Here is a 26202-nt window from a genome sequence, read left to right on the forward strand (position 1 = left end):
TAGGTGGGGAGAGCCTACTGAGCGTAAAGACATGAAACCTGATTTAGAGCAGGATTTGGTCATAGATTATTTCCAGTGACTGCGGGCTGCTTGGAAAAGGCAGAACCTGGGATAGGTGAATGGCAGATGCATTCAGGCGGGCGCTCAACCCACAGCTTTCAGAAGGACATACAGACCCCTCCCAAGTTACCTTTATTGAGCAAGGACGTGCACAATAAAACCTCATTAAATGTCACCACTTTTAAGTGGCAATTTGGCAAAGATTGGTTTTAAAAATGTACAATTCAGTGATGTTAAGAGGAATTTAGTATAGCTTTTGGGTAAAGGAATTTGGGTACAGTTAACCCTGGAAATAAACAGATTCAAAAAACAATTTGTCTCTATGTAGAAATTATCATACAAGGCCCTCTCTTAGACCCAACAAAGTATTTGAACTGAAATATAAGTATCTTGGGGCAGAGTGTTCTCTTTGTATAAGTCTCTTGAGGTTTTACATAGAAACTTTTATTATATCCGAAAGCTAATGAATAGAGGCCAGTTGGTAACCACCTCTGTTTCAGATTGGGAAGGATGGGTAGTAACCTCTTCCTGGTGCACAGCTGCCCCTGGATCCAGAGTTCCCAGGTGACTACCAGCCTGTGTAAGACCCCACCCAGGCCCTCTATCCCAGGCCTGCCTTTCACCCATGCCACATGCTCCAACGCCCTCATTTTCTAGACTTATTTGGTGAAAATCAGTAGCACCCAGTCAATACTGCAATACTGACCCGCCTGCTTTCCCATCACTGGCCTTCGCTCAGCCAGGCCTGAACCCAGTTCACAACACATCAGCCTGAATCTTTTCAATACTCCTTAAGTTGACCAAGCCCACCCCACCCACGGCTTCTATCTTTCTGCATGTAATTGCTCTGTCACCATAAAGCCATGCCCATCCCTAAGCTAGCTCAGACTGCCTTTATACATTCTGTTATTGATTGAATGGTCTTATACCATTCCTGAATTTTTCCAGGTATCTTTGGACTGTCTTGCCTTGGGAAAGGAGACTGTGTTACATGTGTATTCAGAATTATTCTCTGTATCTAACAGAATATAAAGCAAAGGCTCACTGGACATGAATTCAGAATGGGCATCATACACTTTCCATGATTTAGGATTCTCTCCCTTCCTCCACCCTCAGAAGCTCTCTCCCACCTCAGGCATCCAGCATCCTCTGAGCTCTCTCCCCACCCCACCTGCAATCATGGAGTTCATTTCTGTGAGTCTAATAATGGTCTCTGCCCCCTGAGCAGCTTCTGAACCAACCTTCCTTTTTCCCAATTCCCACATACCTCCCTACAAATAATTTAATTTCACTTCTTCCATAGGTAATATATCCTCCTTCCCCCATTACATCTTAACTATTCTCAACTAGAGGGAGTTTTATGTGTCTTCATTATTTGGAAGCTTTTATATTTGTGAAAAGGAAAAGACTCACATTGTGAATCAGGTAATGTGTTCCCATAAAGGTGACTCTTGCCTCCCTGAAGTTTGTGAAGGCTCAACCCATTCCTGAAATCGAGTGGAATAAGTACAATGGTGTTTCCATTTAGGTTCCAAAGCAATCCATTCCTACTCTAAAGTGCTATAAAATGTTAGCGGTATGAATTTAATAACAATGAAACAGGCAGCATAGTGAAGGATGCTGATGGGGTTTGAGAGATTAAATAAGAAAATAAAAATGAGGGGATTTCAAAAATCTTAGTATATTGTTGGCACAATAAATACCCCTCCTCTTTCACTCAGTGATAATAATTATAATAACTATGCATGCATCCTGAAAATACATGCCAGTATTTAACCTACGTATTTGCCTAAAGACTAAAATATTTAAATGCAGAACGTTTAAGTAAAGAAATTATGCATATGCTAACCATACATTGGTTGGGAACATGTATTTGTGATTTTCCCCCAAAGAAATAGATTAATGTTATAGCCAGTTTCAAGTGAGCTAAATCAAGCCTTATGTCATATATTAATTTCAAGCTCTAAATTTTCTCCTTTATGAAGTACTGTGCCCTTAAGTCTATAAATGAAATGCTTATAATGTTTTATTTTATTTTGACTTTTAAATAAAATTGAATAGTATGTAAAGCTCAAACTCCGAAATGTGAGAGTTCAGACTAACCATAGACAATATCTTTTTTTAGAGTAACATAACTGCACAATAAAAATAAATGCTGTAAGATTTACCCAATTTAGAGTTTTATATGAGGTAATAGTTATTACAGTAGTATTTGTGCATTAGTGAATTTGAAGCTACCTATCTCCCCTAATATTAATAATAATTATTATAACTTGGAGCATACCCAACATTTTTTTATTCAATGCAAAATATTAAAAGGGAAAGTAGCTCCCTAACTGGTTTGTCTCAGTGGATAGAGCATTGGCCTGAGGACAGAAGGGTGCCAGATTCGATTCTGGTCAAGGGCATGTACCTTGGTTGTGAAGCTCTCTCCCAGAGACCATTATTAGACTCACAGAAATGAACTCCATGATTGCAGGTGGGGTGGGGAGAGAGCTCAGAGGATGCTGGATGCCTGGGGTAGGAGAGAGCAGCTGATCGATGATTCTCTCTTATTGATGTTTCTAACTCTAACCTTCTCCCTTCTTATCTGTAAAAAAATCAATAAAATATATTTAAAAATAAATAAAAACTAAAAGGGAAAGTGGCAAAGGATATCTTATATATAAAAGCCTAAGCAACTGGCCAACCAGCCAATCTTTCAACCATATGTCTGATAGCTGTGACACACAATGACCATCAGGGGGCAGACGCTCTGACCAGTATCTATGATGTGCAATTACCTCAGGAGGGGGGGTGGACCGGAGATGCTCAATGCAGGAGCTGCTGAGCTGCTGTGACTTGGCAGCCTAGGTTCTCTGGTTATGCACCCAGAACCAGAGAGGAGGGAGCCTGATTCCAGGGTGTGTCACCTGAGAACCACCCTTTCACAATCTAGGACCCCTTTGGGGATGTCTGAGAGCCAGTTTCAGCCGATTCTTGAAAGCCAGGCCGAAGGACCCCACCAGTGCATGAATCCGGTGGGGTCCTCATTGAATTTGCTCATTCCAGACCTTACTATTTCCCCCCAAATAGCAAACCAATACTATAAAATCCAGGTATCAACACATATTTTATAAGATATCTACTTGCTTTTATAAAGGCATATTATTTTTAGTTTTCCTTTTTCTTTGGCAATTTTTAAAAATATCTTACAACATACAAATTTACTTCTGTAATTTAAAAAGCTTAATTTTCAAAACATTTTAAGAGAAACAGAATGTTAAAATAGCTGTAATGTAACCTCAGAGAACCAAGAGGCCAACTATGTGGGTTGTTCCTATTATATTTTGTGTTCCAGGATATAATAAGCATTATTTAATGTTCTATGTGCTCTTGTAAGCTATACTTAGGTATAATTGAGAATTAAAATTTTAAGATATTTAAAATATACCTTGTCATGATTTGACATATCTACATATACATAGTGAAAAGATTTCCCCCAAGCCCAGCCAGTATGGCTCCGTGGTTGAGCATTAACGTATGAACCAGGCGATCATGATTCAATTCAATTTCCAGTCAGGGCACATGCCAGGGCTTCAGGTTCATCCCCAGTGTAGAGCGTGCAGGAGGCAGCCAATCAATGATTCTCTCTCATCATTAATCTCTCTCTCTCTCTCTCTCTCTCTCTCTCTCTCTCTCTCTCTCTCTCACACACTTTTTCCCTCTCCCTCTCTATCTTCTTCTATGAAATCAATAAAACTATACTTAAGAAATAAAAATTTCCCCCATAGAGATAATTAACACATCCATAATCTCACATATTTACTTTTTTATTTTTGGTGAGAATATGTAAGTCCTACTCTCCCAGCAAATTTCAATTATATAGTACAGTGATATCAACCTTGCTCATCATGTATTTATTACATTAAACTCTCAGACCTTATTAGTCTTGTAACTGAAAACTTGTATCGTGCCGAAACCGGTTTGGCTCAGTGGATAGAGCATTGACCTACAGACTGAAAGGTTCTAGGTTCGACTCCAGTCAAGGGCATGTACCTTGGTTGGGGGTGTGCAGGAGGCAGCTGATTGATGTTTCTCACTCATTGATGTTTCTAGCTCTCTATCTCTTTCCCTTTCTCTCTGTAAAAAATCAATAAAATATATTTTAAAAAAACTTGTGTCCTTTTACCAAACTCTCCCTATTTAATCTACCCCCTAATGTCATTAATCATTTTTCTACTCTCTCTTCCTATTAGTTTAATTTTACTATTTTTAGATTCCACATATAAGTGATACCATGAAGTAGTTATTTTTCTCTGTCTGACTTATTTCACTTAGCATAATACCTTCAAGATCCATACATTGTTGTAGATGACAGGATATCCTTCTTTCTTAGTGGCTGAGTAATATTCCATTGTACATATATATAGCATATTTTCTTCATCTGTTGATGGACACTTAAATTGTCTCCATGTCTTGGCTATTATAAGTAACACTGCAATGAACATGGAAGTACAGATATCTCTTCTAGATAGTGGTTTTGTTTCCTTTGTGTATATACCCAGAAGTGAGGTGGCTGGATCATATGGTAGACTTATTTATTTATTTTTTAAGGAATCTTTATATATTGTTTTCCATGATAGCTGTAACAGTGACATTCCCATACAGTGCACAATGGTTTTCTTTTCTTTACATCCTTGCAAGCATTTGTTATTTCTTGTCTTTTTTATAATAGATATCCTAAAAGGTATGAGGTGACAAAATCTTGTGGTTTTGATTTGCATTTTCCTGATGACTAATGGTGTTGAGCATCTTTTCATGTACCTATTGATATTCTGTATGAATTTTTGGTCCAATTTTATTTATTTATTTATTTTTGTTACTAAGTTTCATAAGTTATTTGTATATTTTGGATTGGTAGCTCCTTAGCAAATGTGTACTTTGCAAATATTTCAGAAGGTTGCCTTTTCATTTGTTATTAGTTTCCTGTGCTGTGCAGAAGTTTTTCAGTTGGGTATAGTCCCACTTGTTTATATTTGCTTTTGTTGCCTCTCATTTGGTGTCAGATTTTCAAAATTTATCAAATTAATGTCAAGGAGTTTGCCTCTTACATTTTCTTCTAAGAGTTTTATGGTTTCAAGTATTACATTTAAGTCTTTAATTCATTTAGAATTTATTTTTGTATAAGGTAATGGTTCAGTTTCATTCTTTGGCATGTGGCTGTCCAGTTTTCTCAACATCATTTATTAAAGAGATTGTCCTTTCCCCATTATATAGTTTTTATTTCCTTTGTCATAGATTAATTAACCACACAATACACAGGTTTATTTCTTAACTCTAGATTATGTTCTATTTATACATGGGTCTTTCTTATTTTTTTAACTTTATTTTTATTGTTAACGCTATTACAGATGTCCCCATTTCTAAAATTTATATGGAAACACAAAGGGCCAATAATAGCCCAAACAATCATGAGAAAGAACAAACCTAGAGGCACCACACTTCTTGATGTCAAACTAAACACCAAACTATAGTAATAAGAATAGTATAGTGTGGGCATAATAGGGTATGTCAGGAGGGGAGAAAGAGAGGGTAAAAATGGGGGTATCTGTTTTACTACCAACAATAAAAAAAACTTAAAAAAATAAAATTTAATATGAGGGGATGAGGCCTCCAGCTTTGTTCTTCTTTCTTAAGATTGTTTCAACTATATATGGCCTTTTGTGTTTCCATATATATATATATATATATATATATATATATATATATATATATATATATATTCTATTTCTGTAAAAAAAATTCCTTAGAATTTTGATAGGAATGGCATTTAGTTTATTGATTGCTTTGGGTGCTATGGACATTTTAACACTATCATTTATTCTAATCCAGGAACAGAGTATATATTTCTGTTTATTTGAGTCTTCAGTTCCTTTCATCAATTACTTATAGCTTCAGTGCACAGGTCTTTCACCTACTTGGTTAAATTTCACAGGTTTCTTGGAGGTCTGATGGCCAGGCACTCTGGCTTCTCAGATCAATGCCAGACACTGTGTCTTAGAGGTTCAGACCTGATGTTGGCTCCCTCCCAGTTTCTGAAGAGTCCCAAACCTCTTGGGTAATATTTTCCCTCCACCCCTAGACCATTTGGTAGACCATAGCAACTTGTAAGAAAATGTCAGAATACCCCCACTATGATGTCTTAAAGATATATCTGATCCTTTTGCCTTATAAGGGTTACAAGATCTTTTTTTTTTTTTTTTTAAATTATAGCACTAGACAGATGGCAAATGCATCTTTCCTAGGTCCAAATATCTTGAGACTGGCTGAATGATATAACTATTCTGGACTTTATATGTTAGTTAGTTTTTCTAATATGAAGCACTGTGTTGAGGTAATATCTTCAGACTTTTCTAATATGGAGCACTGTGATGAGGTAATCATACATTTAAACTAGGTGGGTAAGATATTAATGGAGGTGAATTTAGGTGAAGAGGACTCCTCAGTCTCTTCAATTGCAAATAACGATCAAGTTAAATTCACTCTCTTCCTATTAGAGCAGAGGTTCCCAAACTTGTTTGTGCCGTAGACCCCTTGCCATGTTTTTCGGTTTGGGGTAGACCCCCTACTTACCTGATATTGATTTTTTTGTAAATTTCTAACTGTAGTGAAGTTTAGTGTTAAAATTTAATAAAAAATAATGTACCTACTTTTCTCCAGCATTCTCAAACAAAATAACACTGATTCACTATAATTTGTATGATAAACTACCAGTTTATATTTTTTTAAATATTTTCTCAGCACTTTCCTATTCAAGATTCAGGAAACGAATGAACGTATTTTTCTCACATTCATATTTATAGAGTGACGAATTGAACAAGTCGGTGCAAGTTCGCGAAGCTTTGAGACAAAAATTGGCAAGAATGTTTACTGCGCGTATGCTTGTAACAAGATGATACTGGTATATCATTATGTGCAGGTTTTTATCCTACAACTTGCACAATTTTATAAACATATATAATAAATTTTTTACTTCATAGGTACTTTTATAAATAATTTATATGTTTTTATATTATAAGATAATATGATGTAAGTAAATAGGTACTATCAGTGTATGTTGAGATCCACTATCGTGGACCCCCATTTTCATTTCATGGACCCCCAAATTTTTTTTCCGCTGACGTAGACCCCTTGCAGGTTGTCATAGACCCCTGGGGGTCAATATAGACCACTTTGGGAATCACTGTATTAGAGTCTCAAGATATTGGACAATGTTGTGAGATAGGAGAAAGTTCTGCAAGGCAGGGACTTGATTACTCTCCTTGCACAAGATAAAATTCCCCAATGATGCTGACTGCTTCAGAATCTCTGTCTACTCCTACAACAAATTTGTAATTGAATGATTTTTTAAAAATCAATTTCTTGAACTATTTCTCTGAGGGAACCTCTGTCAGTTGTCTTGGACACAGTGGTCCTCATATAGATGTCATAACTGTTTCAGGTATGCCTACCAAGGGGGCTGGCATTTGCTTAAACATTTGTTCTGGTAGAAAATGGGACTTCTGTGTAGTAATGAGAAGGCCAACTAACAATGGAAATGCTTAACTGACTAGAAAAATCAAGAGAAAAGAAACTCATTGGCTATGAGACATAATTCGTTCAGAACATAAATAATGTAATTAACTCTAGAACTATTATCATTAAGAATTTAATTTGTGCTTACTTGTTATTCTAATGTTAAAACTCATTGACAGAGAGAAAAAAATAAAATAATAGGGTTTACTATTATGCAATTAAAAAACATAGTGGAAGTAATTTGAAGTGCCATTCTACTCAGAGTTCTAGAAATGGTCACTGCTTTCTCAGACAATAAAGTGGCCTTCTCAAACTGCATGACGCTAACATATTAGCAAAAGTGCATTTATTATAGCTTCTTACCAACCTAGGTGACTCTGATTTAAAGTCATGCATTCTAATGTGTTTTGACAAGTAAATTGCTTGCCTTTTTTCCATGATAGCCAACCACATAAATAATGCATGCATGGTAATAGCAAGAGCAATAATGTAAAAGTCAAGCACAGGGCACCTGCAGCATGTTAATGCTAAAGGGGTTTCAGCCCTTGAAGAAGCAACCCAAAGAAAGCTGACGAACCTGAAGCCATGGAGTTTCCTATGATATGGCTAAGGTTTGACTTCCTTCTCCCTCCACCACATCTCCCCAGTTTAAGATATAAATACTTTTTCTTAGAAAATATTATGATTCATGATATCTTTTTTACTCTCATAAAATAATTGATTTTACTTTGAGTTATCTTGTGAATATTACAATATGTGACAGCATCCTAAAAATAATAATTAAGGTAATTGTATAGCACAGAAGGTAATTTTATCCTAAATCTACTATTTGTGCACGAGTAGAGTCCCTAGGCCTGGCCCAATATCAGGGCCTTCCTTCATTCTGTGCTATTCCTTGTTGGTCAGTGCACACTCCTGAGGGGACAATTTAAATTATATATATATATATATATATATATATATATATATATATATATATATAATTTTAAACATCAATGGCCTAAACACACCAATTAAAATACAGAGACTGTTAGAGTGGATCCAAAAAGTGACCCAACTATATGCTGTTTATAAGAATCCTACTTTAAGTATAAAGACACAAAGAAAAATATACCATGATAACACTACTGTAAAGAAAGTGGGCATAGATAGATTAACAAACAGAGCAGACATCAAAGCAAGTAAAATCACCAGGTATAAACACAAATGTTACATAATGTAAAGAGGTCAATTCTTCAAGAAGACAAGAATCTTTAACATGTATGCGCCTAAAAACAAAACATCAATTACATAAGGCAAAAAGTGATAGTACAGCAAGGAGAAATTAATGCATCTGCTCTCATAGTTGGAGATTTTAACACCCCTATATCTGTAATGGAAAAATCAGTTGAGTGGTCAGAAGATTAGTAAGGACATAGTCAAACTGAGTAGCATGATCAATCAACTGGCTATAACTGACATCTATACATTATTTCATACAACAATAGCATAACACACATTTTTCTCAAACTCTAACATGGACTAAGACAGATCACATTTAACATTGACTAAGATAGATCACATGTCCGTAAAACACATGTTAATAAATTAAAAATAACAGAAATCACACAATGTGTGTTTCAGACTTCAGTGGATTAAGCAGGAACTCAGCTACAGAAAGTAGCTGAAAAAAACAAAATTCTTGGAAATTAAATAACACATATAAATATCACATGGATCAAAATGAAAATTTCAAGATAAACTTGAACTAATTGATTTTGAACTAAAATAAAATTAAAACATAACCTATCAAAATATGTGGGATGTAGCTAAAGCTGTGCTTAGAGGGATTTTAATGCATATTAGAAAACATAAAAATCTAAAGTCAACAATCTAAACTTCTACCTTAGGAAACAAGAAATAAGTTAGTGAAATAAGTCAGACAGAGAAAGACAAATGCAATTTCAATTAAAATCCCAGAAAGTTAGCTTGTGGTTATTGACAACTTGATTTTAAAGTTTATATGGAGAGGCAGAAGACCCAGAATAGCCAACAAAATACTAAAAGAACAGAATTAAGTTGGGGGATTGACACTGCCCAACTTCAAGACTCATCATAAGCTACACTAGGACAGTGTGGTACTGGAAAAACAAGTGAGTGGATTAGAAAATAAACCAAAAAATAGACCCACATAAATATAACCAACCAATCTTTGATGAAGACAGGTTCAATGGAGCAAAGACGGTCTTTTCAATAAATAGTATTAGAACAACTAATCATCACATGCAACAACAAAAAGTGGGAGGGGGGTAAATCTAGACACATCATACATTAACACAACATTAAGTTCTAGAAGGTAACTAAAGGAAAATCTATATGACTTTATGAATGTGGCAATGACTTAAAATACTCCACCAAAATCATAATCCATAAAATAAATATTTAAAATTGATAAACCGGACTGCATTTAAATTTAAAATTTTGCTCTGAGAAATACACTGTCAAGAGAATGGGAGGACAAGCTGCCACAGATTGCTAGAAATTATTTGCAAAAGACACATCTAATAAAGAACTATCATCCAAAATGTACTAAGAGATTTTAAGATTTAACAATAAGAATATAAACACCCTAATTAAAAAAAAATTGAGTTAAAATCCTTAACAAACATCTTAGACAAAGAAGACATGCAGATAGCAAATAAGTGCATGAAAAGATGCTTCACATCATAAGTCATCAGGGAAATGTCCATTAAAATGAGCTTCAACTATATATGTATTAGAAAGGCCAAAATCTGAAACACAATACCAAATACGGATGAGCATATGGAGGAATAGGAACTCTCATTCAATGCCGGTGGGAATGAAAGGTGGTTCAGCCGCTTTAGAACTCAGTCATTTCTTGCAGAACTAAACATATCATTACCATATGATCCAGTAATGTGATCCTTAATATTTACCCAGAGTTGAAATCTTACATCCACACAAAAACCTGCACCGGAATGTTAATAGGAGCTTTACTTATCATTGCCAAAACTTGGAAGCAACAAAGATGTCCTCCAATAAGTGAATGGATAAATAAACTGTGGTACATCCAGACAATGGAATAGTATTCAGCTAAAAAGAAATGAGCTGACAAGCCATGAAAAGTCTCGGAGGAACATTAAATGCATATTACTAAGTGAGAGAAGCCAATATGAAAAAGCTTCATATTGCATGGTTCCAGAAAAGACAAAATTATGGAGAGAGTAAAAAGGTCAGTGGTTTCCAGGAGTGTGGGAAAGGAAGGATGAGCAGGTGGAGCACAGAGGAATTTTAGGGCAATAAAACTGCTCTGTATGATACTAGAATGATACTATAATGGTGGGTATGTGTCATTGTAAACTGCACAAACACATAGAGTGTATACCACCAAAATGACCATAATGTAAACTATGGATTGGGGATGATGAGGATTTGTCAATGTAGATTTACCAGTTGTAACAAACTTTCATCCTGACATGGCGTTTTGATAATGTGATGGCTGCACTGCTTGTGGGATGGGTAGTGTACTTTCTGTTCACAGAATCTGTGAATCTAAAATGTATCTAAAAAAATAAAGTCTACTAGGTATTCATTTAACACATAGAAATCTAAAGCAGAAATCTTTGACAAATCTATATATTTTTATGTAATAAACAAAACATTCTTATTTACTGAAAATAAGATTATATTGATTTGTTAGGGAAGCAATACATTTTAATAACAGCTGTGTTTTTTTCAGAAACTAAAATGCCCTTTGATAACTATCCAACTTTGATTTTTCTTTCTTATTTTTCTAACATTTGTATGTTTTACAAGATTCAGCTTATGAGACTATGGTTTCCATCATCTGCACAGCATGTGATGCTATGTTATGCAATGATACTGAGCCTAAATCTATCTACAATCTGTTGTCTTAATAACAACAAAAATGCATTAAGCAAATGGACTAAAATGGAATTATTACCACAGATGCTGATTTCCTCAGCTTTCTATTTTGTATTTTTAATATCAAGCTGCCAGCATTCTTCCCTGATCAAGTTTATCAATGAGCAGTGTGCAGTGTATTAATTACAAGTGTGCGTTTTAAATGTTCAAATCTTTCAACAAAGAAACACATTACTGCCTAAATTTCTCCATGTGACTCTTTGAAACACTCAATAAATAAACCAATTCTTTCCTGGCCAGTGTGGCTCAACAATTGAGCATTGACCTCTGAATCAGGAAGTCATGCTTCGATTCCTGGTCAGGACACATGCCCAGGTTGTTAGCTTGATCCCCAATGTTGAGCATGCAGGAGTCAGCCAATCAATGGTTCTCTCATCATTTATGTTTCTATCTCTCCCTCTCTAAAATCAATAAAAATATATTTAAAAAAATAAACCAAATCTTCAGTTAATCATCAAAGTTCCCATTGTGGTTGATGCTCTGTTTGATTCTTGCAAAATTACTCATGTGCAAATTTACTTCAACTATATCTGCTTGATCCAGATTAAACATATGTGCCATTAGTGCTTTCTTCAGACTGACACACTGACATGTGGTCATATATTTGTCCTTGATAAATGGACATAAGGATAATATGGGTCTTCTAACAACCATCAATCCTATAACATATATAGGCTGCTCACATTCTGAGTTTGGGGTTTACTTCATAGAATCCAGAAACTGCATAATTAGTAAAAGTAATAAAACAATAGTGAAGGTAATATATAAGGCATAAGAAGAAAGGAAACTGAAATATCAGAGAAAAAATAATATTAATGTATTATTCCTCTGTTCAGATGATGGATGGTTTGATGCATATTATTCTCTATTCATTTGAATGTATAGTAAAATTTGCATTTTATAAAAAATAAGCTATATTTTTTCCATCTTATAATTTTCAACTATCAAACTATAACGAGTCAATCTGCAGTTCTTGGACAGAGATTGCTTCCAGTTTTGCTCTATAGTAAATAATTACAAGCTGATTGGCCATTTACCTCTGATATGTCCCTATACCTCTGTTATTCCCTTAGGATGAATGTCTAATCTACTGTAGGGAATCAGTTGGAAAAAGAAGCCAGCAGAATTGGAGGTTGGGAGACTTTAACCAAGGACCTCCTTGTTTGAGAACTAAATTTGTTTTCCATTTTCAGCCTCCCTAACTGATGTAAGAATCTCAAAATTAGAAATAGCCTAAAGGCAGAGATCAAATCCAAAATTTCACCAGTAAAATGTGGCTTCAGAATCAAGAGATAGGCCCCAAATGTAATTATAAGACCCCTGTTAAGACCTCAGAAGGGTTAGAGTTGGGACCCCCTGTCTTTTCTTCTGGACCTGTAGGAATCTCACACACTTCAGTAAAATACCATCCTGAATGGATGAATGGGTGTGTTCTGAGAGAGAGGTAGCTAAAATGAGTCTGGGCTCTGAAACTTCTACAGGTAGAAAAAGCTACTCAATGTTTTAAAAAGGCCATTTCCTCTGGAAAAGGTAGAATGAGTCCAACTACAAAGCCAAACCTCAGATAAAAGAATCTAACTTGATGAAAATTTGCTCTCTGGGATTCACAGGAGATTCTTATAAAGGAGGAGCAGGTGACTCTAGAGCCTGGGCTCCGCTGAAACCTGAGGAGCAGTGACTCCTAGGACTGTCACTTTCCCTGCTCATCTTAGTCAACCATCCTCATTCTTCTAGATGGGGGCTGGGTGTGGCAGGAAGACTACTGGTCACTTTGATCACAGGTCTCTCTGCCTTCTAACATCTGTCCTACAGAAGCAGCTGAAAAGGCCTTGCCCACACACAGATCCCATCAATCTTGAGGTCACAAATGCTCAGCTTAAAGATACAATGGGAGGGGTCTTATGAAAAGAAGATAAACTGTATGCACTGAAATGGTCCCAAATTATTTTTCACTCTATGAGTGGAAGCTTCATCCCTTACCTGGAACCTGAACTGGCTAGTGACCTTGGTGAAAATTGCATTGTGTAATTTCAGTGCTGGGTCTCTAAGATCAGCAAGTAGGGATGAATGAGTGAGCACAGGATGGTTGGGCAGTAAAATTATTCCGTGTGATATTATAATAGTGGACACATGCATGACATTGAACACTTCTTCAAACCTGAAGAATGCACCACACCAAGAATGAACCCTAATATAAACCATAGACTTTAGTTAATAATGTATTGATAGCGCTTCATCAATTATAATAAGTGTATCATACTAATGAAAGATGCTAATATATACCAATATAATATATATAATACGTTTTATATACAATTATTATATTATATATAATAATGTTATAATGTGTAGAGGTTAATAATTATTTTGTGTATTCAGTGCTCAATAACCATCAAAGACATAACTACTATGCATATCATCCAACCTAATAAAAGAGTAATATGCAAATTGACGGCACCTCTGCTACACCCACAAGCCACGCCCACCAGCCAATCATGAGTGAATATGCAAATTAATCCAACCAAGATGGCTGTGGCCACAGAGAGCAGGAGGCTTGGCTCCACTCAAGGCTACAAAGTTTTAATTATAGAAAATAAATAAATCCCAGATACCAGGGCCTCTGCTTGGGTTTCTGGGGGGTATGGCCAGCCTGCAAACCACCACAGGCCCCTAGCCCAGGCTACCCCATGCTGCAAGGGAGCCCCCACCCTGATCCAGGATACCCTCCACAGGGCAAACAGCTGGCCCCCACTCGTGTACCAGGTCTCTATCCAATCTAATAAAAGAATAATATGCAAATTGACCATCACTCCAACACACAAGATGGCTGCCCCCATGTGGTCAAAGATGACTATCCCCATGTGGACACAAGATTGCCACCACAAGATGACTAGTAGGGGGGAGCAGTTGGAAGGGACCAGGTCTGCAAGGGAGGGCAATTGTGGGCTATCAGGCCAGCAGGGGAGGGCAGTTGGGGATGACCAGGCCTGCAAGGGAGGGCAGTTAGGGGCAAACAGGCTGGCAAGGGAGCAGTTAGGCATCAATCAGGTTGGCAGGGGAGTGGTTAGTGGGTGATCAGGCTGGCAGGCAGAAGCGGTTAGGGTCAATCAGGAAGGCAGGCAGGCGAATAGTTGGGAGCCAGTAGTCCTGGATTGTGATCCAGGTAGACTCAGGCCTAAATGGGCAGCCAGACATCCCTCAAGGGGTCCCAGATTGGAGAGGGTGAAGGCTGGGCTGAGGGACACCCCCCCCCCCATGCACAAATTTGTGCACTGGGCCTCTAATATAGAAATAACAACTGAGGCAATGCTAAGGTATGTTAATGTATAAGAAATTTCTACAACTTAGTTTCAAGAGCTGTGAATATTTTTTTTTTAAACTTCAATACCGGAAAATGATTTTCTTTAAAATACATTATTAAAAAAAGTAAGAATTATTCATCTAACTAGTGGGATCATTAGAACTTGCACATCATCAATTCACAAAATTCTGTTACAAGTTATGATATAAACATCATCAAATTCAATTTCTGAAAGAATATAAGATAGCTAATTTTTCTATGAAAGATACATTTCAACATTGAATAGATAATGTTCAACAAGGATGAGCTAAAAGACAGTTTGAATGTACATAATGACAAAATAACAAGTTTGAAAATTGGAAAAGATTTATTAAATTTCCCATTAGGAAGCTTTTCCCTTTAATAATAATTTAATTCTCACAATCTCAAGCTATAAAGTCATAAAATAAATTCCACTGTCCTTGTTTATTTATTCATCTAATAAACAACCATTATTGATATCATACTGTTATAGGCTGTGTACAAGAAAATAAGAATAGAAAGCAAGTTATATTTATAATTTTTATTTAATTGTCTATGCAGTATATGTATCTATACTAAGAGAAAATAGGGACACAATAGTGAAGAATAAAGTGAATTTAAAGTAATTATCAGAACTAGCAGAAAATTTGTCACTCACATTTAACAATACCTTAACTATTTTGGGAATGTATATTATGAAAACTTAGGAACACTTATCACACCTCCTACACACCTGGCACAAACAATTAGTCTGAAATGACTGGCAGTGTACACTCATATAAATAGAGGCCCTCATGCTTCATTTTTAAAAACTGCTACTATAATTTACAATGACATCATTTTAATTTTGACATCTTAATACTGTCTCCATAGGTTTGCTTTGACAATGATTTGTTGTGTTTTGACACTATTTGTAGTCTTATCCCAAAGCCTTCAGATTTTAATTCTTTGTTTCACATCGGAAGCACAATGAAACTCAAAGGAGATTTTGTCTTGGTTTTAGAATAGAGAGAACTCTGAGATCTGATTGATGATTTCATTCAGATCTGACTGATGGTTGGTTTCATTGCCATGTGAGATAAACGCCATTTAATTACATGGCCCTGAGGGCTACTTTTTATTTCCATTTGGATGTAACTTAAAATCAAGGGTGGAAAAAGTAACAGTGAAGCATACAGCTTCACTTTATGATTTAGATTTGGAGCAGTGAGCTCTTAGAAGGTGGAACTTGGTGAATAATGGTTGTGTACTTTTCCAAAGATATGTGAACAAACTTCGACAGTGAAAAAAGGACATTTTTACATGTGTTAAAAGTTACCATGTGCTTAAAAATACAGTATTTGACATTGGTTTAGTCCTAGAATCAGTGGCCATGCCTGCTGCTTGGTCAGCCTCTTTTAACTATTAGCCATATGATGAAACTCCCTCTCTATGCAGTTAGATTATTGGTCCATGAAGTTGGGGTTTCCCATGAGTAAAAGGACTTCAGGAGTAATGTCTAACTCTGTGTCTGATAATGACTAGGTCAGTGTTTAGCTCTTACTTATGAAGAGTTCTCACCTCAGCCAAGGTGGCTTTAATTTGATTTCTCTGGTGATTAGTGATGTTGAGCAACTTTTAATTTGTCTCTTAACTATCTATGTGTCCTATTTTGAGAAGTGTCTATTCAATTTTTTAATTGGGTTGTTTATCTTCTTTGTGTTGAGTTGTATAAACTCTTTTTAAAAATATATTTTATTGAATTTTTACAGAGAGCAAGAGAGGTATAGAGACTTAGAAACATTGATGAGAGAAAATCAGCAATCAGCTGCCTCTTGCACACCCCCTCCTGGGGATGTACCCGCAATCAAGGTACATGCCCTTGACCTGAATCGAACCTGGGACCTTTCAGTCTGCAGGCCGACACTCTATCCACTGAGCCAAACCAGTTTCAGCTGTATAAATTCTTTATATATTTTGGATATTAAGTCCTTCCCAGAGTTATTGTTGAAGAATATGTTCTCCCATTTAATGGGATGTGTTTACATTTTGTTGATGGTTTCCTTTGCTGCACAAAACTTTTTAGTCCAAGGTAGTGCCAAATCAGTACTAGAAAGAATGTTAGAGTCAGCTTTAAGAAAAGAAAAAAGAAAAAGGGAGGAGGAGGAAGGAAGAAAAAGAAGGAGATGGAAAACAGAGGAACATAGCTAAAAGGACAAAATGGCAATAAATATGTACCTACCAAGAATCACTGTAAATATAATTGCCTTAAATGTTCCAATCAAAATACATAGTTTAGCTGAATGGACAAGAAAACAAGAACCATATATGCTGTCTACAAGAGACCCACCTCAGAATGAAAAATACACACAGACTAAAAGTAAAGGGATGGAAAAAGATATTACCATCAAATGGAAAGGAAAAAAAACAAAACAAAACAGCTGGCATAGCAATATTTATATTTATATTTGACAAAATAGACTTTAAACTTAAGATTTCAAAATAGTTGATACAGCCTTCCTCCAACCCTGAAGGAAGGCTCCTGGCTGTACAGAAGTATTTGGTAGTAAAGTACACCTATAAATATACCACTATATCACAGACACACAAACATACACACATAGAGTTGGAGAGGTTTCAGGACGGAAATAAAAAGGGAAGGACAAACACGTTAGTCTTTTTTAACAGTTCGCAACAAAACTTTCCTGTATGTACAGCATACTACTTTCATTCCTGTAATTTCTAGTAAATATTTTGAACAAATGAATAAAGTTATTTTTATTTGAGCCTGTTCAGTCCCTATGAAATTCAATTTTTGGTGGGCCTATAAAATGCAGTTTGCATAAAAATACTTCTTAAATATAAATATGACCCTCAGTTTTCCTTAAATTATATGTTCAAATATATTTTTCATGGTTTAGAGTAATCTTTATGATGAAGTTTTAGAACATTTATGCCCTGGTTATTGGGCCTTTTATAATGTGTGTCTGTCCATGGGCATGCACCATACTAGCCACCCCTATGACAGGGATTCAACCCGTGTTGGTAACATCCTGCCTCAGTCCAGGTTCTGCAATGGGCTTATCTTGTTTGTGGCCAAGAATATGTACAAATAATACCTCAGTATGTTTAATGGTTTAATATGACATTGCAATTATTCAGAGACACAATTCAACACAAGTCCATATTATTATCTATTTTTATATAATCACTCAGCAAAGCTTGGCAGTTAGAATTACTGCGGGAAGTTGTGATAACGAGAATAACAATTCTTCAACATTATGCATTTGGCATTGGTTGTGATATGTGCACCTGCCAACAATTACTTTTCAGCCTAGAGAAAAGCTTGACTCTAATTACATGATCTACGGTTTGAGGCGGCTCGCTGCCATCCCTTCCTACCTCATCTGGATCAAACAGTTCCCAAAAGAGGTTCATGAATGTATATTTAACCATAAGTTATACTACAATGGACAGTTTTCAGAGCCTCACCTATAGTAGGTACTTGGGAAAGAATTACTGAATTATTTCATTAGATTTTTATCCACTGCACTTATCTCCTGCTTAGTTTACTATAATAAGTAAAAAAATCCTTGAAATACAAAGCAACTCAATTTTGTTGAAAACTGTTTGCTTTGCATTTCAGGATTCATTTTTTTTCTCCATCACAGCCTCTCTTTTCTACCCAATGTGTATTGAGCTCTGCTTCCATCAGGGCCCAAACCCTTTTGAGGTCAGGAGGGATATAAGCCACCCTCCTAATACCAACCAGTTAAAATAACAGCATCATGTTTTAAGTATTAGCCAGGTGCTATTTTTGCTCTGGTGTGGCAATGGCTTTCTTTCCAGTAAATATGCTCTTCCCCTTTTTAACCAGCAAACTGTTAATCTCCTGATCCACTGGGTACTATTCCCAGAAATGACTTGTTGGGCTATACTGGAGAGGAAACTCTACCATCAGCCAGAGGAAACCAGTTTCCACTGTTTGTGATCAGCATATTCTGGACTATTATGGCGATTTAGAGAGTGGCTAACTCCATCAGCAGAGGATGTTAGAGAAGGGTAGCAAACAGTAGTTCTTAACAGCTAAAAACAGCTTTTCAATGTTTTCTTTTTTCTAATAAGTAATTTCATCCATACAACAGATGAATGTACAACCATGAGCACTGGCTGAATCCACAAATAAACTTTGCATGATAATTACCTTGAATACAATTCTCATTAATCGATCCATCCCTTAAGAAGACTGTAAGGCTCGTTGATAAGGACTGAGGATATAAAGATGGATGAAATGACTTTCTTTCCTCAGGGAACTCTGGGTCATGGTGGAGAGACATATCAATAAAGCCAACAACCATAAGTCTGTAATGGCCAGAACAACTGGTTGCTATTATGCCCACTGGGGCCAGTGAACTGGCCTAATCAGAGGTGGGGCCAGCCAACCGCCTGCAGCCTCTCCTTCCAACTGGACCCCCATAATGATTAGAGGCTGGGCCAGCAGGCCAATTGCCTGTGGGCCCCCCCACACCCGGGCCAGCTCTACCCATGATCAGCTCCCACATTCCATCAGCACACAGCCCTCTGCCAGTGAGCTCCTACCCGCAGCCAGCTCGGCCCCTGATCAGCCCCCCACTCTGATCAGGGGCAGGGCTGGCCAACCAACTATTCACAGCCCCTCCCCCAGCTGGCCTTACCCCCATCAGACCCCCTATCCCATTCAGGGGTGGGACTGGCTGGCCCCCTGCCCTCAGCCCCTGCCCACATTTGGTCCCACCCCCATGAGCCCACACTACTCTGATTGGCCTGTGGCCCCTCCCCCCAGCCAGCTCTGCCCCCGATTGTCCTCCCCCCTATTCCAGTCAGGGGCAAAGCTGGTGACTACCACCCACTGCTCCTTCCTCCAGCTGGCCCTGCCCTTGATCGGCCCTCTACATACGCTAATTGGGGGCAGGACCAGCCGGCCCACCCTCATAGCCCCTCCCTACCGCTGTCCCCAACCCCAATTGGCCCCCCACCCCAATCAAGGGTGGGGCACACTGGCCAATCACCCATGGCCCCTCTCTCTTCCCAGCCCAGCCCTGTTGGGCCCCAATAGGGGAGGGCCAACAAACCAACCTCCCACCATCTCCTCTTCCCAAAAGGCTCAGCCCCAATCTGTCCTGATCAGGGCTGGGCTGGCCAGACCCCATCTGTGCATGAATTCATGCACTGGGCCTCTAGTATGTAAATAATTACAAAGTCCTGCCATATGTAATAGTATGGAATGCAACACACTTCAGGGAGCACACTCATCTGTTTATTCCACAATGATATCCTGAGCATCTACAATATGCCAGGTACTCTTCTAGATGCCAGAGAATAAAAGGCACAGAGGATGCCTGCTATTGTGGAAACTGCTCCTAGCGGGATGCCCAGGGAGAGCTGGCTGGTTCAGGAGTAGAGGTAACTTGAGTAAGATTTCCTGAACTCCTCTTTAAAGTATAATGGGTTAGGCCACTTGCCACATGCATAGAACAGCCTGTGAACATGAGAAAAAAACATCCTGGTGCATTAAAATAAGCATCACTTAGGCATGACTGCACGTTAGAATAAGTGTCTGAGCCTGAAGGAGGGATTTTTCTGGGGACCTTGGTGAGAAGTGAGGCTAGAACACAGCCTGCAGGAAAGGCTCTTGTTCAGGTTGGCTGAGCCAGGACTGCAGAGTGGAATGTGTGGTCTGGTATTAATACATGAGTTCAGATGGAGGCTGTTCATAAGGAAGCCCTTACTTCATATGGACAGTCCCCTTTACTCAGAGTATTAGAATGAATTATAAAATCCACAGGCACTCTGATTTCATTTTGTAGTTGATTCTATTTCCTTTACAACAAAACATTTCACCAGACTGTTTAATATCATTGTGCAACTGGCACTTTGCCATCTGTCCCTACAGTAGACAGTTACTCAGTAGATGGTGGACAGGGGAGGTCTGTCCACAGGACAATCACAGCCAATTGCACTCCCGAGTTTAAATGGAGGTGTTATTAACACTAAAAACCAGACGGACCCTGTAAAGGCTGTATTGTTAAACAGACAAAACATGGTTCCACAACTTCAAGTGATTCTCTGACCGATGGGGGCACTTGTCTCGGACTCCTCTGCAAAATAATCCTTTGTTTTGTGAGCTATGAACTTGAAGTATGTCATTTTGCACAGCTTTAAGTAATCAAAATTAGCCTGGAGGATTAAAATATGCTTGCACTTTAAGCAAGTTTCTGTTCACAAAACAAATGGCTCTGAAAAACCTGCAGGCTGCAACTTCATGCTGTGAATTGATTTTTGAAAATGATCTTACAATTCTAAAAATATGTCTGATATATATGTTCTAAAGAGGTATTACTTTGTGAATAAATTGGCTAAAATCATCTTTATTGTTCACAGACCTTCCTAGCAGAATTTTCTGACTTAACTACTTTGATCAGACAAAAAGAGAGAGAGAGAGAGAGAGAGAGAGAGAGAGAGAGAGAGAGAGAGATTATCTTCCTCTGATAAGCATACAACCATAAACCAACGGAATATTTTAATCTACTTAAAGTCTCAAGAATGTTAGAGTTTTATCCATTTTGAAGGTCATATTTTAGCAAAATTAAAAAGTTGTATTTTATATGTCAAATTAATGAAAAGAGTAAAAAAAATACGTTTGAAAAGTAGTTCCCATAATAATTATTGTGCATGCATTATAAAAATGAGTTGTGACACTTCACTAAACATAAATGTTGAATCAATTAATATTATATTCTGGTAAAAACAATTTAAAAGTGGAATTTGGATTTCAAAAAAACATTAAATTTTATGTTCTTTAGTTTGACTATACCAGTATTTTATGAAATACATATAGAGAGCATTTAAAGAGAATAGATGATTCTCTAACTGTATAGTGGTTAAAAACATAATTCACTATACAGGCATTTGAGATGGTCCCGGTAGATAAGGACCATCTCAAATGCCTGATTTGAACAGAGGCTTGTGAGGCAAGGCAGGTGAGGACATTAGCAGAGATCTTGCGGGCTCTGAGTAAATGGATCAGGAAGGAAACGCTTTGCTCCTGATAGATCGTCACCAATAACAAAGGGAGCACAAACATGAGTCTGAAACCTGCACTGCTCCTAAGTAATACAATGAGGAAGTAAAGAAATTGGTATCATATTATAAGTTTTAAAAGGAGAAATGATGCTTCTGTGAAAGTGATACAAAGTAGAGAGCGTTCTCATGGCTCAGAGTAAGACCTCATTTCCAACAGGGCTCAAGACGAGGTGGCCAGGCTCAGAGTAACTTGCTCTGGGGAGTCAAGAAAGAATCCACACCCCTAGAGTAAAACTGTCCCCCTGCAGGACTTCAGGCAGGAGCCTATCACTGAGTGCTCAGGTAAGACCATCCCCCAACCTTTGCAGCTCTCACCTGACCAGCATTGGGGCCAGCAGGACAAACTGCCCTGGCTTCTATCACCCCCAAAACCCAGACTCATAGGCTCTCCTCCTGCCCTAATCTAGACACTAGTCTCACCCTACCCTGCTCCCTTGTTGGTTGGCTGACCTGGTCTACCTCCTATCAACCGTGGCACGGAGCTCCTAGACCGTGCACATCTGCCCTTCCCTCTCAGCTCCAGGGCTCTGTAAATGCCAAACTCAGATCAGAGCCCACTGCAGCCCTCTCAGGTCAGGCTGCCTTCTCTCCCCTGGTTTGACAACTGGCCTGAGCTGAGGTCCAGGCCTTTACTTTCATCTTTCCTACCTAGAATCTCTTAGCTTTAGATCCCACATCATAAAATCACAACAACACACATGTCTCCTGGTGTGGTCCCATCTGACCTTGGGTTTGCCCAGCAGCAGACCCCAGACAAGGGTCATGCTACAAGCAGTTTATTTGGGAGGAGTGGAAACTATAGGTGGGGAGGAAGGGGAGCAGTAAATCAAGGCATCATGGTAATTTAGCTCCTCTGTGGGTGAGGAAGCTCTTACGCAGGGAAACTTAGGAAAATTGTATGGGCTCCTCCGTACCCTAGGACAGAGATAAATCAAGCCCTACTCTCTTCTTGAGGGAGCAAACGAGGGAAGTGGTGTGGTACCTGTAGCAGTCTCCTGGCATTGCTGTCCACTGGGTGAGAGGCAGAGTCACCTCAGCAACTAGAGAGAAAGCTTCCAGTTGAATACCCTCAGGTAATAGTAACTACATGACTGTGGGCTGGGCCTGACCAGCTCTACAGGGCACACTATGTCCCCTCTATTCTAATACTGCTCATTCAGGGGAGGGCCACTCAGGTAAAAAAAAAAAAAAAAAAAAGAGAGAGAGAGAGAGAGAGAGAGAGAGAGAGAGAGAGAGAGAGAGAGAGAGAAAATTAAAAAGAGGGTATATTTCCAGTTCCCCTTCTGAAGTCCAAGTGAAAATTCACAGCTTGCATATGCTGTAACTTGTTAATGAATCATCTGAATATCTGCACTCATTTTGCTTTGGGTAACACAATGATTTAAGTGAGCTAAAATTAAATGTTACCTTACTTCTAATGCTGAAGTCCTTCTGATTATTTTAATAACATGCAAATTGCATCGTTACCAATCAAAAAGCATAATCACCTGAGAGTGTCAGTAAAAACTCGACTTATTAATTACATTAAAATTTATTCTATTAATTAAAGGTAACTCATTGCAATTATAAGCCTGCAAATAAGCTTCCGTTAGAAAAACAAAGCCAGGATTGGAAAGAGAGACACTTTAGTTGCTTTTAAGTTCATTAGCTGTTAATATACCCAGTGTGCTTCCTAAGATAACTTCCATGATTTATTAATGTGGGCTGATCTGAGTCAATTAACAACAAAATGACCCAAAGGAAGTTATCATAGGATTAAAAAAAATTCAACTCCCCTCTACAATTGTTTGGTCTTTATTTGACACTCTTATATTGGGGCAAGGCTGCAATATGGTAGTTGCCACTCAGGTGTCCAGAGTCAGGCATCTGAATAGGTGATCTGACTGGGAGGATACAGGTCAGGAATTCACCAGGTCAATATCAGAGGTCACATAGTACTGGTATTTTGATTTTGTTAGTTTTTTCTGTGTCAACAGCTTTATGTACAACTATAGGAAAAAGCATGAGGGGATTATGATGTGGGGAAAAAACAAGAGTGTTCCAAGAGAATGTGCCTGATTGGAGAAAAATATTTAATTTTCTCTAAATATTATAATTACCCAACTTTTTTTCCACTAATTTATCTTCATTTGAATAGCCCCAACTATAATAATGGAATGGTTTAGCTCTCATCAAGACCACATATTCCAGCTATAAGAAAGACAACAGCAGAATTAGTAGCTAATTATTATAGGACATTTTAAAGTTTACAGAGTATTTCAATATGATATATATATATATATATATATATATATATATATATATATATATATATCATATTGAAATAAAATCAATAAAACATATATATATATATGTTTTATTGATTTTTTACAGAGAGGAAGGGAGAGAGATAGAGAGCTAGAAACGTTAATGAGAGAGAAACATTGACCAGCTGCCTCCTGCACACCCCCTACCGGGGATATGCCCGCAACGAATGTACATGCCCTTGATCGGAATCGAACCTGGGACCTTTCAGTCCGCAGACAGACGCTCTACCGCTGAGCCAAACCGGTTTCGGCTCAATATGGTATATTTAACAGCTGAGTATTCAAGAGTCAGTAATTTATCAATAGTCACATCGATACTTTTAATTGAAATATGACATGTAAGTTTAGCTATAGACACAACATTAAGGAAGAAAGTTTTGCATGTGTACCCTTTTGCAGATCAGGGCCAGTTCATCAATGAAAAGACAAAACCAAGTTTATATAACATCCTGTATTAGAAAAAGGAATACAACACAGCAATAAAATATGCCCTGTGCTTCACCACTTACTATTCTGAATGATTAAGAAAAAGGAAGTATGATCCAAAGAGAAATAAAAGCCACTGGAGACATATGAAAGTTCTTGGACAATCACGTTAACTCTCATTTCCTTTATGTGATCTTGCTTACATATCCCTGCACACAGGGCATAGCTGCTGGGAGAGATATTCACTGGTAATCTCAAGGGAAGCTTAAAGAGAAACCATGCATTAAACTGATAAAAGAGGAGACAGGAGCCTCTGTGGGTTCGGGGGGAGAAGTCCAGCTTGCTTCTTTCAACTTCTGGTGGCTCCCGGCATACCAGGACTTGTGGCTGCATCACTCTAATATCTGCCTCCGTCTTCACATGGCCTGTGTGTCTTCACATGGTCTCCCCTCTGTGCAGGTCTCTGTCTGTGTCCAAATTTCCCCTGTTATAATGATCCTGGTCACACTGGATTACGTGCTAGTCTAATGACTTCATTCTAACTTATTTACCTCTGCAAAGAGCCTATTTCCAGTAAGGTCACATTCTGAGTTTTGGGGCATTGAGAGTTCAGCATAAGGGGGAGACATAATTTGCATTAGTTTTATTAGGCTGCTATAACAAAGTACCGCAGGCTGGATGGTTAAAATACAGAAATGTATTTCCTCACAGTTCTGGAGACTGGTCTGAGATTACGGTATCAGCAGGTTGGTTTCTCCTGAGGTCTCTCTCCCTGGCTTGCAGATGGCTTCTCCCTGTGGGTTCACATGGCATTTTCTTTGTGTGTGTTTTTGTCCTAATTTTCTCTTCTTATAAGGACATCAATCCTATTGAATAAGAACCTACCCCAATACCCCACTTTAACTTAATCACCTCTGCAAAGGCTCCATCCCCAAACACAGGCCCACTCTGAGGTTCTGGGATTAGGACTTTACATATGAGTTTTAGGTAACTCAATTCAGCCCTTAACACAATTTGACCTATAACAGAGGCCATGCAGTCCAACACTACACCACATTCAATCCCAGGTCAGCAATCTAAAACCTCAATTGGTGAAAATATGTAAATCAAGACAAAATGAGAGAATATCGCTTGCTGTCCTTGACTTAAAACCAGAGGTGATTGTTCATAATAGAATATATGCATTTCAATTTTCAAATAAAGTTATTAGTTCTTTAGCTGTGTAGACATCTTCCATAGGCCTTTTCTAAATTAATTCCTACAAGTCTTTTCTTATAAACAAGTTAGGTTGAAAGACTTAATGTTTTGAGGTTTGTTTTTTTTTTTTTACAATTTTTGAGCACTCTGAGCTTTTATGCCTTCACACCTGGAAGACTACTTAAATATTTAGTAAGTCACATTAGGTGACAACCTAACCAAATCCCATAATAAGAAGTAGTTAAAATGCCATGATCCTCTAAAAGAGATAATTCTATATCATGTCAT

The sequence above is a fragment of the Pipistrellus hanaki genome (genome assembly GCF_964339955.1).
Source record: "Pipistrellus hanaki genome assembly, chromosome: 1".
NCBI lineage: Eukaryota > Metazoa > Chordata > Mammalia > Chiroptera > Vespertilionidae > Pipistrellus > Pipistrellus hanaki.